The following is a 17,818-nucleotide window of genomic DNA, read 5'->3' on the forward strand; positions in this document are numbered from 1 at the left end:
TGTTATTTTGTTAACTTTTTAAACATAAGAAGATGATGGAAAAAATGTTATAACCATGTAGATTAGATGTAAATATGTGTCGTGATATGGTTCTCTCCCATCCTCTTGGAAATCCAGTAATTAAATGTTTACCAGTGTATCCTTGCATAGAGGATATTTGTTTCTAAGATATAGATTGGACCATATGTCCTCTGAGATCGCTTCTACCTCTGAGAATCTGTGATACTAAGATATAAGACTGGAATGAAAAGTTTTTATCATGTTGATAGAATAGAAGAACATGATTATTTTACATGGGAAGGAATTACAAAATTTCCATGAGATATCATAGTCTTTTTTAAAAATATATTTTATTTATTTTGTTAAATATTTCACAATTGCGTTTGAAAAAAATTTTTTGTGCTTTTTGGAGGGTTAAGTGACTTGCCCAAGGTCACATGGCTAGTTTTGTGTTAAGTGTCTGAGGCCACATTTCAACTCAGGTCCTCCTGCCTCCAGGGCCAGTGCTCTATTCATTGCACCATCTAGCTGCCCCTGCATGTGAAAATTTTTAAACATTCATTTTGAAAAATTTGAGTTCCAAATTCTCTCCTTCCCTTTCCTCTCTCACCCCTTGAGAAGGTAAACAATATAATACCAATTATACATGTGAAGTCATGCAAAACATTTTCATATTAGCCACATTACAAAAGAAAACACACAAAAAATTTTAAAAATAAAGTAGAACAACTATGCTTCAATCTGCCCTCAAGGTTTGTCAATTTTCTCTCTGGAGATAGATTACATTTTCATCATGGGTCCTTTGGAATTGTCTTGAATCATTGTTTTGATTGGATAATTCCATCATAGTTGATTATCTTTACAACATTGCTGTTACTGTGTACAATGTTCTCCTCATTCTGATCAATTCACTTTGCATCAAGTCATATAAGACTTCCCAGGTTTTTATGAAACCATCCTGCATATCTTTTCTTATAACACAGTATTATGCCATCACAATCATATACTGCAATTTGTTCAGTCATTCCCCAATTAATAGGAATCTGTGTCGTTTCCAATTCTTTGCCACCAAAAAAATAAGAATTGCTATACTTTTTTACACATAGATACCTTTCCCTTTTCTTTGATATTTTTGTACATATAGATCCTTCTCTCTTTTCTTTGATTTCTTTGGAATATAGGCCTAGTAAAGGACACCATAATTTTGATCAATAAATATTTATTAAACTGTCAGATACTGTGTTAAATAAATAGTTTCAAAAGAACTAAAGCTATGGGTAAAGGGAAAGAAGTAAGGCATGAGGGCAGGAATAAACTATAACATTTTATGAATGGAGAATAAAACAGGAGGAGCATATAAAGGATATCATCAGGGAGATATATGAACCACTCATCATGTGGTGAGTAAAAAGTGAAATCAGTGGATTCCACTGGTACCCAATAAATGTCACCAGATCTGCAGGAAGGATCCCAGCATATCTATGAGGGAGTCAGAGTACAGAGCACACTAGTTCCAAAATTAAAGAATCTGATTTGGAAACTCATATTTCAGGCTCATTCCGTGTATAATATTGGATATCATTTAACCTCTCTGAGCCTCAGTTTCCTTTTGTGTAAAATGAGGGTTTTAGACTAGTTGACTTCTAAGGTTCCTTTCACCTCATGTAATTCTTTTTTGGATCACTTATGGAGAAGAGAAGAAAGTAACAAGAGAGGCAGATGACAAAAGACATGAGTGGGTTGTGAGAGTCACTGCATCAAAGAGCTCACACATTCAAAGTGTAACCTAGAAAACATTTTTTGTTGCCAGCAGCAACAGCAGTGCCGTTTTTATCACCATCCCTCACATTTATATCATGCTTTGAAGTGAGTCCAGTGTTTTATACATTATCCCACTTTAGCATTACAACAGCCCTGTGATATAGTTACTAGTGCTTTTCATCATTTGTAATACCCATTTTGTAGATGGGGAAAGCGAGATGCAGAGAGTTTAAGTGACATGACCAAAGTCACACAGTAAGTATCAAAAGCAGGATTTGATCCTTGTCTTCCTGACTCCAAGTCTAACTATCCAACTTCATAAAAAAAGGTCAGTGGCTCTGTGTACTGGACCTTTAGTAGTATTTGGTGTCTCACTGATAAAATAAGGTCCCTGATGACCCTTTTATCATATTGCTAACACAATAGAACATAAACTCCCTCCCAAATCTAAAGTAAGAGTATATGATTTAGCTTGTAACATTATCTCTCCACTGAACAACGATTTGTGGGAATTGTTCTAGCAAGTGTTAAATAAAATCCTGCCTGTCAGCACACACGTTGATTCTTTCATTAAGAATCCCCAACACCCAAAGATAGAAAAACATTATTTATCATCAGAAAAATCAGTGTGTCAGAAAAACTGCTGTTCACTTTCTAAAAGATGGAAAATAGTCTTAAATGTTTTGACAGAGAACAAAATTCACAAACAAATGGAGAATTTGTGAATAACAACAAAACTTGGAGAAATGTTGTAACCCAAAAATGCTCACCAGCTGCTTAAAAATCAAAATTCAAGTATTTCCTGTAGAAGTTCAAAATTCAAGTGTTTCAGTTTCATGGCAGAGTGATAATAAGAACCAATGCTGGAAAGTGACCCAAGGAGTACAAGATACAGATAGTTTCTACTATTGTTAATGGCAGCTCTGTAACAAGAATTCCACTTGAACAAAAAGTATTCCTATGGCAAGCAATATGGACTCATTCAGAGTCCTCCTATGAAAATATAATGCAAATGGGAAGATATAATCATGAGTGTCTTAGTAAATGAAAAATATAAATGTATTGACTTATTTCATATAATGTGAATGCGAATGACTGATAATGGTATTTTTCTTTTATTTTTCTTTTTGAAAGCAATTGGGGCTAAGTAACTTGCTCAAGGTTACAGGCCAGGTGTTTCTGGGTGGATGCTAAGTGTCTGAGCCCGGATTTGATCCCCAGGTCATCCCAACACTGGGCCTGGTGCTCTTACTCGCTAAGCTACCTGGCCACCCCGGTATTTTTCCTTAAATGTATAGCCATACAAGGTAGAAAAAGGACAAAGCCAACCACCTTTCCTTCCTGGGGACTTAGGCTAATCTGTCTAGGAATAGGGTGAAAAACATGTTTCTTGTTTGACAGTAAATTGTTTGAATGTGTTTTCACCATATTTCCCTAGGCCTTGACCAAAATGGAGTGATAATTTCCAAAAACAGAATATTTATTTGGGCAAGTCAATCCAGTGTTTTGATATTCTTTAAACACACACACATACACACACACACACACACACACACACACACACGTGCATGCACCCTGAGGATCTATAAGTTTAATTCTACATCAATATTCAATTTAACATTGAACACAAGTAAACACCCAATTGCAATATGAATCACCTTCAATTTTGTGATAGGGTCAATGTTTTGAGAGATGCAAAGGACCTTAGATAATACCTAATCTGATGCATTTTTACAGATAAGGAAACAAATTCGTAGATGGACTTCAGAGATGAAATAACTTGCTCAAGGACATATATGGTAGAACTAGAATATGAACCCAAGTTCTCTGAAATAAATACAGAGATGTCCCCATTAAGCAATACCAGAAGCTGTCTTACTAAATTGCTGGTTGACTACAGAGGTTGAATTGCTCCTGTCTAAAGTAAGAGGAACTTTCTTCAGTTTGGGGATGCATTGAACATTAAACATTCAGTACATTAAGTTGTTATTAAACACTATTGAATATTCATGATAATTGACGCTGCCCTCTATTCTCAGATACTGTTGTCTCCCCCATAAGAATGTGCCTAGCCCATGGCAAACATAAATGCTCCTTGTCTGCCTATCTGACTGAGTTGTCAGGAGCTCAGTGTTGCATTTATTACACAATCTGACCAAGCCCACACAGATACAGTTAACTCTGTCGATATTTAGATGGGTCTGTTTTCTCCACCAGTGCAGATCACAATAGTTCCATACCTTTACATTCTTGTACTTAATGTACCCTTCCACTGAAGACCCAACATGCTGGAGACTTGCATCTCTTTCTCTTATCGTTTCAAAGGTACCACTCTGATTGTCTGCTCAAGTTCTCTAACTCTTAATGGATAACCAATGCACTTTCTTTTCTGAGCATACATGTTCTTGATTAAGGACATGTAAGGATTACTAATTCTCAAATTCAAGTCAACATATATAAAAAGAATAGAATAAAAGATTTGGTCTGACATATGAACTACCTAAAATTGTTCTTCTAAAGTTTAAGTATTTCAACAGGTTTTTGAAAAATAATTATACCTTATTATAGGAATTGGTCCAGACCTGTGATTTTGAAGTTATCAGGAATTCCTGGTATAGCTATCCTTACAACAGAGGCAAGTTGAAAAGATGTAGGCCTGGAACACTGAGAGGCTATGTGATCTTGCCTGTGGTCTCACAGTTAATTTCAGATGCAAAACTTGAACCCACATCTTCTTAAAGGACAGTTTTCTATCTGCTATACAGTACTCAGGTAAACAAGGCAGAAGAAACAATGGAGTGACAATAAATAAGATGATGAAAATAATTCCTGTCCTTCTGAGCCTAAGTGAAAAGACCACTCTAAAAAAGACCCTGGAGAAGGGGAAAATTAATAAGCAAAAGTTGCTTCTAATAGTACTTGCAATTATCTTCTCTCATATCATAGGAAAAATCTCAAAGAAAATTATTTGTAAATGACTTGTGCATTGCCCCCTCTAAACATATTGAAGAAATTAAATACTGCATTCTTTCAGATCAGGGTGATCTCCAATCCATGGATCCTGATCCTGTCCTTCCTTACCCAGTATACTTTTCACTGTCCACTCCTCCTTCCCTCCCAAACCATCCCTCAAACCCTCCAGAACAGGCTGTCTTGAGAAATCACACAAATGTTCTTCACACCCACATAGGCATCTTTCTGCATTCTTTGCCTGAAAGAACCCTACTGACTGTCTTTGTTTCCTGTAAACCCATCTGGATGTACCTGTTTGGATGGCCCTTTTCTTATAGCTTTCTCACCCCAGGCTTGTATTCACTGCCAAGTACTTGTTGCAATAGCCTATTGGTTAATCTCCCTGCCTCGAGTCTCTCCCTATTCCAGTCCATTCTTCACTTAGCCAGCCAACATGATCTTCCTAAAGTGTAACTCTAATCACATCACTGCTCTACTCAGTGGCTCCCTATTACCTCCAGAATGAAATATAAAATCTTTGGTTTGGCTTTTAAAGTAATTCACAACTTATCTTTTCCCTAAAATTCCCATCTTCTTACTCTTTACTCTCCTCCACACATTGTATGATGCAGCTACCCTTCCCCACTTATGTTACTCTATCTCTTGATTGTGCCTTTTCACTGGCAGTCCTACATACCTAGATGCCTGCTCTCCTTACTCACTTCTGCCTCCTGGCTTCTCTGGTCCCCTTCAAGACTGAGTTCCTGCCACTGGAGATTACCTTCCATTTATACTGCATATAGCTTGCATGTTATATTAGAATATGAGCTCCTTAAGAGCCAGAGCTGTGATTTTATCCCCCCTTTTTTGGGGTATCTCCAGTACTTAGCACAGTGTCTACTTAATAAATGCTTGTTCAGTGACTGATTGACCAGAAGGGACAGATATCCATGAATAAAGTCCATATAGGAATCAAGAGCTAGTTGGGTAGAGGTTGAATACAAGTCAAAACCATAGACTCCCACAGATACCCCTCCCTGTTGACAGACCACCAACCAATCAGAAAACACTTATTAAACATCTATTCTATCCCAGGTATTGTTGTAGGGATACCAGTACAATGAATGAAATACTCCCACCTTGGGGGATCTTCAGAAGCCAACCAAATATTCTTGACAGGGATGCTGGTACTTGGCAGAGAACAGAAATGATAAAGATAAAGATAGGAAAGGTGAGAAAGCTATGAGTCTGAGGACAACTAGACAGTCTTTTCCTGTCATGCCGTGGTTCCCATATTTCATGTGTAAGTTTTTATAAATTACAATTTTATTAACAAATCTATAAGCACCATTTTTTAAAACTAAAAATATATTTGAAAGAAATCAAGTACATGATAGCCAGTACTAATGAATGACTGAATAGCTTTCTTCTACTTTTAAACATTCAGGTAAAAATGTAGTATGAATGAACTGGGACCTTCTTATGCTATTAGTGGGCTTAGTTAATTGCTATGCTTCCTTTGCCTTAAGAACTGGCTGGAAATACATTTATACTTACTCTTCTATGAAGCCTACTTAGACTACTCTAACCTTAATTGCTGTGTTTTCTCCTCTGAATTTTTAGGCTACTAATTGTCTTTGCCATATAGTTCAGCATTTTATGCTGTCGTGCTATTCATTCTTATCGTTTGTGGGTTATTCTTGTTGCCCAGTATAAGTGCAAGTTCTATATTAGCAGAAGAGACGTCTGATATTTCTGGATTCTTTCCCACGTTTCCACAAAAGAGCCTGATGTATGATAAGTATCCAAGAAATACTTAAAGATAAAATGACTGATACATAATGGAAGAATTATGCATTAACATGCAGGTATATAATCTGACCAAAGAACTAACCAAAGTGCCACTTTTTTGACAAGATAACATTTTATTCCATTGCTCAAAAGGAAAGATTTTTGGATTTCTTTCTAATCCGTGGCGTGTTAACTCATTATATTAATAAAAATCAAACACTGTTGGGCAGATTGCACTAGCTCCTGGAACATAATCATAATTAATATTGAGCACTGCATGTTATTGGTATGTGTTCTTGATGAGCAGGACTCAATTCTCCCATCTGAGTCCAAACTGTGAATGTTTTCTTATATCTTTCTCTACCTGCCTTCCAGACTGTAAATGCTAATCTAGATGCAGCTGTAGTTAGGATGTCTGAAGGATTAACATGAACTTAACTGTGCCAGGAAGGAAAGTGTCCTTCCTTTCACGAGCTATTTCTGTGAAGTTCATTGATAGCATCATGAAACATGCCCAGTAATAAAGGTTTGGGAAAATGCAAACTGAATTTTTAAAAGTCTGCAGCAAAGCTGATTTTTTTTTCATTTGGCATTTCAGCATGAAGACTACTTTGGTGAGGTTTAGTATGTTTTTTTTTTTTCCAGGAAATATGCTCTATCGGGGGTTAGGGTTTTTTTTTTTTATTGTTTTTATGGTATAATTTTTTTTTAAAAACCACAAAACCTTTTGGCAATTAAAATTGGCAGTACAGCCGAGCTACTGAAAGCCCTATATCAGCTTACCAATACCATGGGATGTTGCATATGAAGCTGGACAACACTCCTATCAGTTTGTATCCAGTACAAAGCTTCTCATACATAAGTAGGGCTAGAGGCAAGTTTTGATGGCAGAGGGCAGTATTCTGCTGGATTCTCATGGGATGATGGCCCTGGTTGTGTAAAGATATATTTGGCTGGCAAAGACTCTCTTATCATCTGGTTAAGTGGTGGGATGTGCAGACATGAGGCCCTAGTAAACATTTTAGTTGAATCTCAAAGGGAAGTGATTTTCAAGTCTATATTTTAAAAATATATATAGGCAAGCAGCTTATCTTCCAGGAATCACTGACTCACAACACTTTGTCCAAAAGAGTCCTTAAAAGGAGGAATAAGAGACATTAAAGCAGGCAAAAGCAGAAAGGGGGTTTTCAAAGGGCAAAGAAGAATAAGCAGTTTGATAGGAGCAGTGATGACCCGAACTAAAATGGTGAGAAGTAGGGAGGAATAGGGAGAAAAACATATCAGAGAAAATTAGTTATGATTCTCATGCAGTTCTAGGGCAAGGATGCGTTACACGGAGGAGAAAATGAATATAAATTCTCTGACACTGAGATGTAAAGCACAGAGAAGGCAGAGGAGGGAGATATTGGGTGACACAGTGCACTAAAAAAATGTCTATTTTGTGAATGGGAACAACTTGCTCCTGCAAGAGACACAGTGAGTATATTTGTCACTAACCTGTCTTCTAATGCTGGAAGCACGCTTTCCAATAAAACCCTTCACTGCAAAAACTTAATTGTCTTTATAGACTGTTGAATTGGAATAAGGCACTTAGCATTCAGTGTGTTTTGAAATTACTAAGGAAGAGGAAGCTTCAAGGGAAAGGTTAGTTCCAGGGATTTGCCCTTCAACTTAATATTACTATATTGGGAAGGTAAACAGGCAGGTACAGTACCAAATGTACCTGCTGAACTCCTAGTTATTTAAAGAAGAAACAACACGTTCTCCAATCCAGAACTGTTTTCCTTGATTCTCCTCTTAAGAACAACATTTAGAAGTAAACAATTTTAAAACTTGACTCTCTTTTGTATTCTGTTATACATTAAATCAATAAGTCAAAAATTAAAAAAAAACAACGCAAGCAAACACAAAAACATATGCAGTAGAGCTCATTATGATTATTTTTCCTAGTTAACAAGATTTATAAACTGATCTATGACTTTTTTGTCACACCTCATATATGCCTCATATTTTTAAACTTCTCAAATAAGATAGTAATTTATGAAATACAAAATGGCAATGTACTTATTAAGTCGATGAAACATACTTGCAAACTATTTCAATTGCTAACATTAGGCAAAAACTATTACTTATACTCCATATGAATCCACTTGTTTTTTCTCCAGAATTATATATAATTGAGTAAATCAAATATCTAGGTATAATACATAAAGGTGGGATTATTATTTATTTACAAAAGCAATACCAATTTAAAATGTTTTAATAACATCATTAGTTGTTTATAGTAAAAGTTTAGCAACCCCAAGTATGTCTTTAAAAAAAAAATCTCAAAAAATTAAAGTTATCTAGAAGTCATGAAATTACTTTCAATTATTTTATCTCAACTTGTGTAGCTAGATGGCACAGTGGACAGAGTGCTGGGCCTGGAGCCAAGAAGACCTCAGCTCAGCTCCAGACTCAGATACTTACTAGCTGTGTGAACTTGGGCAAGTCAATTATCCCTGTTTGCCTCAGTTTCCTCATCTGTTAAATGAGTTGGAGAAGGAAATGGCAAACCACTCCAGTATTTTTGCCCAGAAAACCCCAAATGGAATCACAGAGTTGAACGTGACAAAACAACATCTAAATTACTTTTTAAAAGGAAAAGAAATAATTTTAGAGTTAAAATAATAGGAGAGAGGTAGATAAAGTCCCTATAAAATAGGCAATTTTGTTTCTATTAAAAGTAATGTTAACAGGTAACATTTATGTAATTTTTTATGATGTGCCATTCACTGTGTCAAGCACTTTACAAATATGATCTCATTTGATCCTTACAATCCTGAGAGGTAGGTGCTATTATTATTCCCATTTTACCAAAGAGGAGACTGAGGCCAACAGAGGTTAAATGACTTGCCCTGGGTCACACAACTAAGAAGTTTCTGAGGCTGGATTTGAACTCAGGTCTTCCTGACTCCAGACCCAGTATTGTAGCCATTCTATCGAAATGACAAAAATCCTTTAATACAGCCCTAACGTGTAGTTGTATACCATGCTACAGTGGAAAAGAACACTAGATTTGGGGCCAGAAGATGTAAGTTCAAATCCTGACTCTACTACCTACAATCTGTAAAACCTTGGTCAAGTCATTTAACTTTTCTAGTTAGTCTTTAACTGTCCTCATCCTCACCCATTCTTCATCCACAATGAGGGCATAAATGATTCTCTAATTTAGATCATTCTTTAAAGTCCCTTCAAGCCCTAAATACTGTGGTCCTACCTCAATGCACAGTCCCTAAAGCTATCCTTCAATGGGGAAAAAAAGTGAAAAAAACTTCAAAAGTAGACTTGTCAGTGGGTTATGCTTCTATTACTTGAAGATCATGGAAGCTCATAATCAGAAATTTGACCAATGATCAATGTATTTTTTTTTTACCACTTTGACTCACAAAGATTATCTCCTAAAGCATATAGGAGATGCAATTTACATTGGTAGAGAGTATACTCTATCAGTATTACTGATGAAACCTTCTAAAGAAATCTTTTGAAATATAAGAAAAAAGAATGTACAATTACGGTCAATAATATTCCTTGATTTCATAGTGTTCTTTGGAATTTGCAAACTATCAGAGCTGGAAGTGACCTCAAAGTTCATCTAATTCAACCAATCCTTTTTTAATGAGTGAGAAAACTGAGGAACAAAAAGACAAATGCAAAATTCTCAATTTCTCGGATGTCAGGACTAAAACTCTTCCTAAAATATTGCATGGAATATATTTCCCTCTAAAAATTAAAACAAATTCAATGACTTTGGATTTGACAAGTTTTATAATTGTGGGACCCTTCTTGAGAGATAGCAACAGCCAGGGTTTGGAATTATGGTTCTAACTTAACTTTTGACACAGTCACTCTTACCACATGTACTGTTGTACAGGCTTAATAATGGTCACTGGATATATGAGAACAACTTAATTTGTGGCTTAGGTTGAGAGCCTATCTACATTAGGTCTATTTTGTTTCCAAGTTCTATGAGATGTTATGACATAGAAAATTTCTCCAGTAGACAAGACAGAAGTAATTTTCTCATTGTTTCTCCAGTGGAAGAAAACATGCGAACAAAGGCCAGATTACAGAATTTATTTAATGAAGATTTCTCAGTCTTCATTCCTGGGCCATAATAATGACCTGATAAAGACTTGCTTTTTTGCCTTTTACTTCTGAACCAATAAGGTGAAGAAGTTATGAAACCTTTACACACAGAGAGAAGGAAGGGGGAAGGAAGAAGAAGCATCTTTTCTATATTTTGGCTCAGTGATATCTGGCATTGTTTTTCCTTTTCCCAGCTTTAGAAAGGTCTGGCAACATTCTATACAGTGGAATCCAGATTAAATGATGTCAGTAAGTGGTCTGTTTGTCTATAACCTAGTCACACATCTGTACATCCCTGGGATTTGGGATTAAATAAAGCTAGTGAGCCTTATTTTTAACACCTAAGACAAGGTATCTGTGATGTTAAATTTCACTTTGATTATGAATGAGATTTTTTTTTAGCTTTCTTTGGGTTTTGTTTTTCCCAAGAGATTTCTTAGTTTAAACAGGCCATGCTTGTTTTCTGCAAAAAGATTGCTATTCCTTTCCTAGCTTGATGTACTTTGGCTTCCAACTGGATTCAATTTCTTTTTCATTACCCTCATTACAGTACCATCTCTTTATGACATTCAAAATGGGCACTTTTCTCAGGATGCTTTTACAATAAGGGTGAAAATATATATACTAGCACTTGCAGTTGTGCACAGCGTCTGGACATAATTAACCTGGCTTCTATCTCCAGTAATGTTTTGGTGAATCAATACTTTGAAAACAAAAGGTGTATAGATAATATGGCTAAGGAGGAAGAAAGTAAGAAAGGAAGTTAGTAAGAAAGAACACGAGTAGTTTCTAAACTATTTGTATCTATTAATGCTTAAAAGGATACTCTTAGTGCCTACACACACACACACACACACACACACACACACACACACACACCTCTGGCTAAATAAACAAACATAAATAAATAAATTTAATCATAACTGAAGCTTAGCATAAGGAGTGGGCTACTCCATAAGTCCCCAGTGGGCTCTAGGAGATATTGAACAGAGGTTTTTGTTTTTGGGTAGGGAGTGTAGAGATGAGTTTGAAGGGGAGAAGGAAACCCCTGGGATGGAGGTTTTTTATAAAGATGTATACCAGAAAATGTAGGACAATGAAAAGTTAAATAGGTTCATGATTACATCATAAATAAATTATAAGAACAAGAAATAAATCACCTTTTGAATGTATGGAAAGAGTAAGAGCTCATGATCAAACAAGGGATAGAGAAGATGACAGAAAATAAAGTGAAACATTTTGATTACATAAAATTCAAAAGATTTTTTCACAAAAAAATACAGTTAATGGGGATTGGGGACTGTTAATTTTTCAATAAGTTCCTCTTACAAAAGTCTCATTTCTAAGATATATAAAGAAAAATTCAAATTTGTAACAATAAGAACCATTCACAATGTGAACTAGTCAAAGCATCTAAACAGGAAATTTTCAGGGGAAAATATCCAAGCTATCAATAGCCACATGAAAAAATGAACCAACTCATTAATAATTAGAGAAATGCAAACTAAATCAACTTTGAGAATTTCCTTATACCTCTCAGATTAGCAAAGTTGTCAAACAAGTAAAATGATAAATTATGGAGGGATGGTGAGAAAACAAGTCCATAATTTGGAACTACTATCTTCCTGTATAGGAGGGATATCTTAATCCCTTGCCCTCTAAGCTACTCCATTCAGATCAGGGAAACAGTCTTCAAGCCTTGGTTGGCTCAGGGAACTAAGTGTTCAGACAGTGGTATCTCTTCTGCATCACCTGAGTAAAAAAGCAGTCAATAACACGTGATTGGGGCAGAAGTCTACTGTATTATGATTGGTGATGTAGATAAAGGAACTTCACCCAGCTTAATCAACTCACAGGCTCGTCAACGCCTATCTTGATTGAGTATTATTTTCCTACTTTTGCTAAGTAAATTTCTTTTAACTGCCAGATGAGCTACTATAGTATCATTTTATTCCAACATTCGACTTACAGTACCAGAGGACTGGCCTGAGTAAAAGCCTAGCCCAGAATGGTCTCAGAAGTTACCAAACTGTCTATATTCCTTGACCTAGATATGAATATGATGCATATTCACAAAAATATTTCTAACAGGTCTTTTTGTAGGGCCAAGGAACTGGAAATTAACAGTATATCTATCAATTGGGGATGGGCTGGAAAAATATAGTTAATAAATTTAGCAAAATACTCTTGTTTTTATAAGAAATGAGAAGCAGGAGGTGGCCAGGTGGCTCAGCGAGTAAGAGCACAAGTTGTTGCCTTTCATAATGTTCTTGTTTTTGTATAAATTGTATAAATTGTTCACCTATTCACTAAGTCTAGACTTCTGTGCTTATTTGCATATCTAAATGGCCAATGTGGTCAACCTCATTGGATCAGTTCTTTGAAAATGGAAGTGATGACCACACAGATGAAGGATTCAAACCATTTCCTAAAGGCACTTTCTGAGGATTTCCCAGGGCCTTTTCACTTTGTTCAGAATATAAGAGAGTGGGCCACTAACAATATTTTCATGATCAACACATCAAACTTTAATTTTGAAATGAGAATACTATATTGTGGGTGGACATCTCTTCAGAAAGGGTTTTAATTAAAAAAAAAACAACAACAATTGGGGCAGCTAGATAGTGAATAGAGCACCAGCTCTGGAGTCAGGAGGACCAGAGTTCAAATCCGGCCTCAGATACTTAACACAAAAACTAGCTGTGTGACCTTGGGCAAGTCACTTAACCCCAATTGCCCTACCTTCCCCCTCCAAAAAGCAAAAAAAATTTTTTTTAATTAAAAAAACAACAATTTCTTTGATCAGTGGTTCCATGCATGATAATTTTCTTTCTCTATTTTCTGTTTCCATTAATTACAATTTTATCTTTAGCTATCTGCTCACAAGGAAAGTAAATGGGAAGAATGAATTTTTTTAGTTAAGTCCAACATACACTAAGTTTATCTATCATCATTTCTGTAAAGCAAAGCATGTAATTTTCCTGGCAGGAACCCAAGTGGATTCACATGAGTTAAGTATGATTGTGCCTTATTTAAGAGGGAAAAAAATTTTATCATAAAGTTTTATTTGACAATTATGTTGTTAAAATAAAACACAGTGGAGAATCACACAGAATAGGCAGACATGAAGGAGGAAGTCACCATAAGGATGAAATTGCAGATTCTTCTAAGTAAAATATCTTGACACCTGCATGGAGCTTGACATACACTATCTCAGTTGATAACAAGCAAGGCAAGTAGAAGGAGCATTGGCCTTGGAGTCACGTGCTCCCACACTTACAACCCTATACCACATAGTAAAACGGAAATGATAATACTCTCCCTCACATTTGTTGTGAGAAAATTGTATTGTAAATACTAAAGGGAAATGAGTCATTATCTTCACATCAACTTTATGTGATAGGGAATGTGGGTTATTATTCTCATTTTGTAGGTAAGGGGCATTAAAGCTATGCACTATGCCATGTGCTAGGAATACATGTACAAAAATGGAAATAGTCTCTGCTCTCAAGACTCTCCTATGACTTTTGTAAGGTCACACAATTATAGTCTATGGAAGATCCATGATTTGTACCTCATTCTGATTCTTAGTTTAGGGTTCTTTCACTATCATTCTGAATAAAAAGTTCCAAAGTTAACAACTGATAAGGAGAGAGAGAACAGTTGTGAAAATTAGTTTAGATAAATGTCTCATTTGCTTTAAAAAGACTGAGCTCAGAGATAGTGACCTGGCAAGCAAGAGAGCTGATGGACAGTAGGTAGGCCCAAGTGAGGTCTATTAGGCTCAGAGGAGAGAAGCAGAACAATGGGAGCAGATAGGAAATGCAACTAATAAATATGCCCACTGGGCCAGTGCCATAGCCTAGCATGGCATGTATCTATACAGAAGGAAAGCTATCCATGAAACGGTTCAAACACACTGTAGTCCATCTGTCATAAACATTAGGTCCAAAGGCCACAGGTGCAGACTGCACTAAAAAGTAAAAATTACACTCAGGCAGAGACCACTTTATAGAAGAGGAAGAAGCAAAAACTATGATTTGTTTCCAATAGATAAATGTGCTATGAAAGGCCCTATTCATCTTTGGCACCTGTTGTCTTTCTCTTCTCTGGTTTTTCATGAGCAAAATATTTTTATTTCTAAAACTATGTGGTATATATATGTCAGACTGACTAAAGGGCACATTATATAATAGCCAAGGTTGGTCTTAAGTGTCCTCAATTTCCCATGAATTTATTTTTCATCCCTTTGTTAGGTACTAAGGTGCCCAGTGTCCTGAAACTCTCTATTCACTCACTGTATCAAAACTTACCCCCCTGTTCTTTTTCACTAAGCTATAAATGACTGATAGTATTTGGGGGGTTTCCCCCTCACTCAGGAGTATTTGCATTTTAATGAGATTCTAAATCTCAAGTTAAGAAGATACAGCTCTAGAACCAGGAGAACATTGCACACAGGAACAGCAATGTGGTGCAATGATCAACTCTGATTGACTTAGTTTTTTTCAGCAATTCAATGAAACAAGACAATTCTAAAAGACTCCTGATAGAACATGCTATTCATGTCTAGAGAAAGAACTAGGGAGTCTGAATGTAGATTGAAGCATACTATTTTTGCTGTGTGTGTGTGTGTGTGTGTCTTTTCACTTTTGTTCTTTTTCTTCTTTCACAACATAACTAATGTGGAAATATGTTTACAAGATTGAACATGTATAACCCATATCAGATGGCTTGCCATCTTGGGAAGGTGGGATGGCAGGGAAGAAAGAAGAAAAAATTTGAAAATCAAAATCTTTTAAAAAATGAATGTTGAGGGGCAGCTAGTTGGGGTAATGAATAGAGCACCAGCCCTTGAGTCAGGAGGACCTGAGTTCAAATCTGGCCTCAGACACTTAACACAAAAACTAGCCATGTGACCTTGGGCAAGTCACTCAACCTCAATTGTCCTCCAAAAAGCAAAAAAAAATGAATATTCAATACTATCTTTACATGTAATTTGAAAAAATAAAATATTATTTACCAAAAATGATGCAGCTCTGATTTGATTTGAAAATTTCAATATCAGCCTCTGTACTGCATAGGGCATTTGGGAACATTAAGGTCATCACAGGGTTCCTGAAATCATACCTCCTAGAAGGGTCTCTATTCTAACCATATGCATAGAACAATTCAGTCTCAATGAAGTTGCTAAATGAAAATTTTTCTTAGCAATTAGTAGCTGAGGTAGATACTAATAAAATTAAGTTTATCCTTTCAGAATAATTTTTAAGATCATCATTTTGATAATTCAGGTCATGCTGTGTGTGATATGCAAGATCTGAGATTCTAACTTCCTGGAGGGCAGCAACTGTTTTCTTTTCATTTCTTTTTTTTTATATATATATCCAGAGACTGACATAGCATTTGTTGATTTGAATTGTTCAAAGGGGAAAGAGAGTGTTGTTAGGCAAATTAATATAAGATATCCAGATTTTGATTTTTTAAATATTCACAGAAAGCAATCACCAATATATAAGGTCTTCAGTTTGTGAAAAGGTACGCTCCTGAACAAGTTGCCTGTAAAATAGAATTCTCATTGAATCGTAGTATTGGGAGCTGGAAAAGATTATCCCATTCAACCTCCTTATTTTACATCAGGAAACTGAAACCCAAAAGACATAGATAGATGATTTGCCCAAGATCAAATGAGGATCAAACTTCATTTTCCGATTTACTTACAGAATGAAATTAGAAATATATCCTCAAAGAAAGTAAATTTAGACCTAAGATGCTATGCTGACACATGGAGAAAAATTGTATATTCATGTAAAATGATCTTAAGGGAAAAAGTACTATTCTGACCACTTGAAATAAGTCTTAAAATATGTTTGGGATTTTAAAAATATATATATTAATATGTTAGGCCCTAAGAAAAATCATCACTAAGTATTCAAAGGGACAGAATACACTAAATCATTTTAGCTCTAGTAAACCTTTTTGTAAATACTATGAGTTTAGATAGGACTAGATTAAAGTGTAATTAGGAAATATTTAGGAAAATAAACAAAATATTTTTAAAATCATTACATTTGAAAACTAAGTCAATATGTGACAATAATAATCTGACCTTCAGATTATTAGCTGTTTCTATGTGAGTCCAGCAACCACAATCTACTTTTTCAGTTATTTATGTGAAGGTAAAGGTAAGGATTCTGTGGTCTACCAAGGAATATAATTAGCAAAAGCTTTTCTGTTGCCTACTAGTACCCTTATTAAGTGTGCCTTTGATGCACTGTATCTCCATTTTGTAGAGTCTGGAGGTATGTGCATAAATTGACAGCTGTTGATGTTCTCTCAGTTGCCTTTTTTTCTGAATTAAGGACTGAGATTCCCTCCCTGCCCCCACCTTCCATGCCTTTGGAATCTTCTTTTCTTTCAAAATACCTTGTGATTCAAAATTTATGCAACTATGTTGCATCCAACTAACATTTTCTCTCTGATACTTGTTCTACGCCACTGTCTTTTCCTGTCTTCATTTTTAGTGCTATGTAATAGTAATGGAATTTAAAGATCCCCCTGTATTGGCTTGGTTTTTGGTTTGATTGTGTTAAAAACCCAGAGCTTGTGAATACCACTTGTGGGATGGACTTGTTGATGTGAAAAGAGAGGGCTGAACTTTTTTAAAAATTCCATTGCTATTACATGCTATTTCTAGCTCTTCTGTGAGCATATCAGGGGTTACAGTGTCGGAATCCAAATGTAGTAGCTTTAGTGTTCTTGATGGTGAAAAGAATTTGTTATAATAGCCAATATTTATATGGTACTTTCCATGTGCTAGGCAGTGCACTAAGTACTTAACAATTGTTATCTTATTTGATTATTGAATTATTTGCCGACGTTTTACATTTTTAATTCTGTCTGTTGCCTTTCTTAAGTTTCATACTTAAATTCTCTTAGGTTGATTATACTTAAATGGGTCTTTCATCAACTTCTTTTAAATTGTTTTTATCCTCTACTGTTATCTTCAACACTTCACAATCTTAAATCACCCTTCCATTCAGATAATTTTACTTCCTAAATCAACATTGCCTTTGATTGTTATGTTTCTCTGATAGGAGAATAAGTTAAATTATTGCTAAGGCATTTCCTTCCTTCCTTCCTTCCTTCCTTCCTTCCTTCCTTCCTTCCTTCCTTCCTTCCTTCCTTC

This window comes from Petaurus breviceps, unplaced genomic scaffold, assembly GCF_028583685.1.
Source record: "Petaurus breviceps papuanus isolate PSGF00001 unplaced genomic scaffold, PetGlider_PUasm1.0 38, whole genome shotgun sequence".
Lineage (NCBI taxonomy): Eukaryota > Metazoa > Chordata > Mammalia > Diprotodontia > Petauridae > Petaurus > Petaurus breviceps.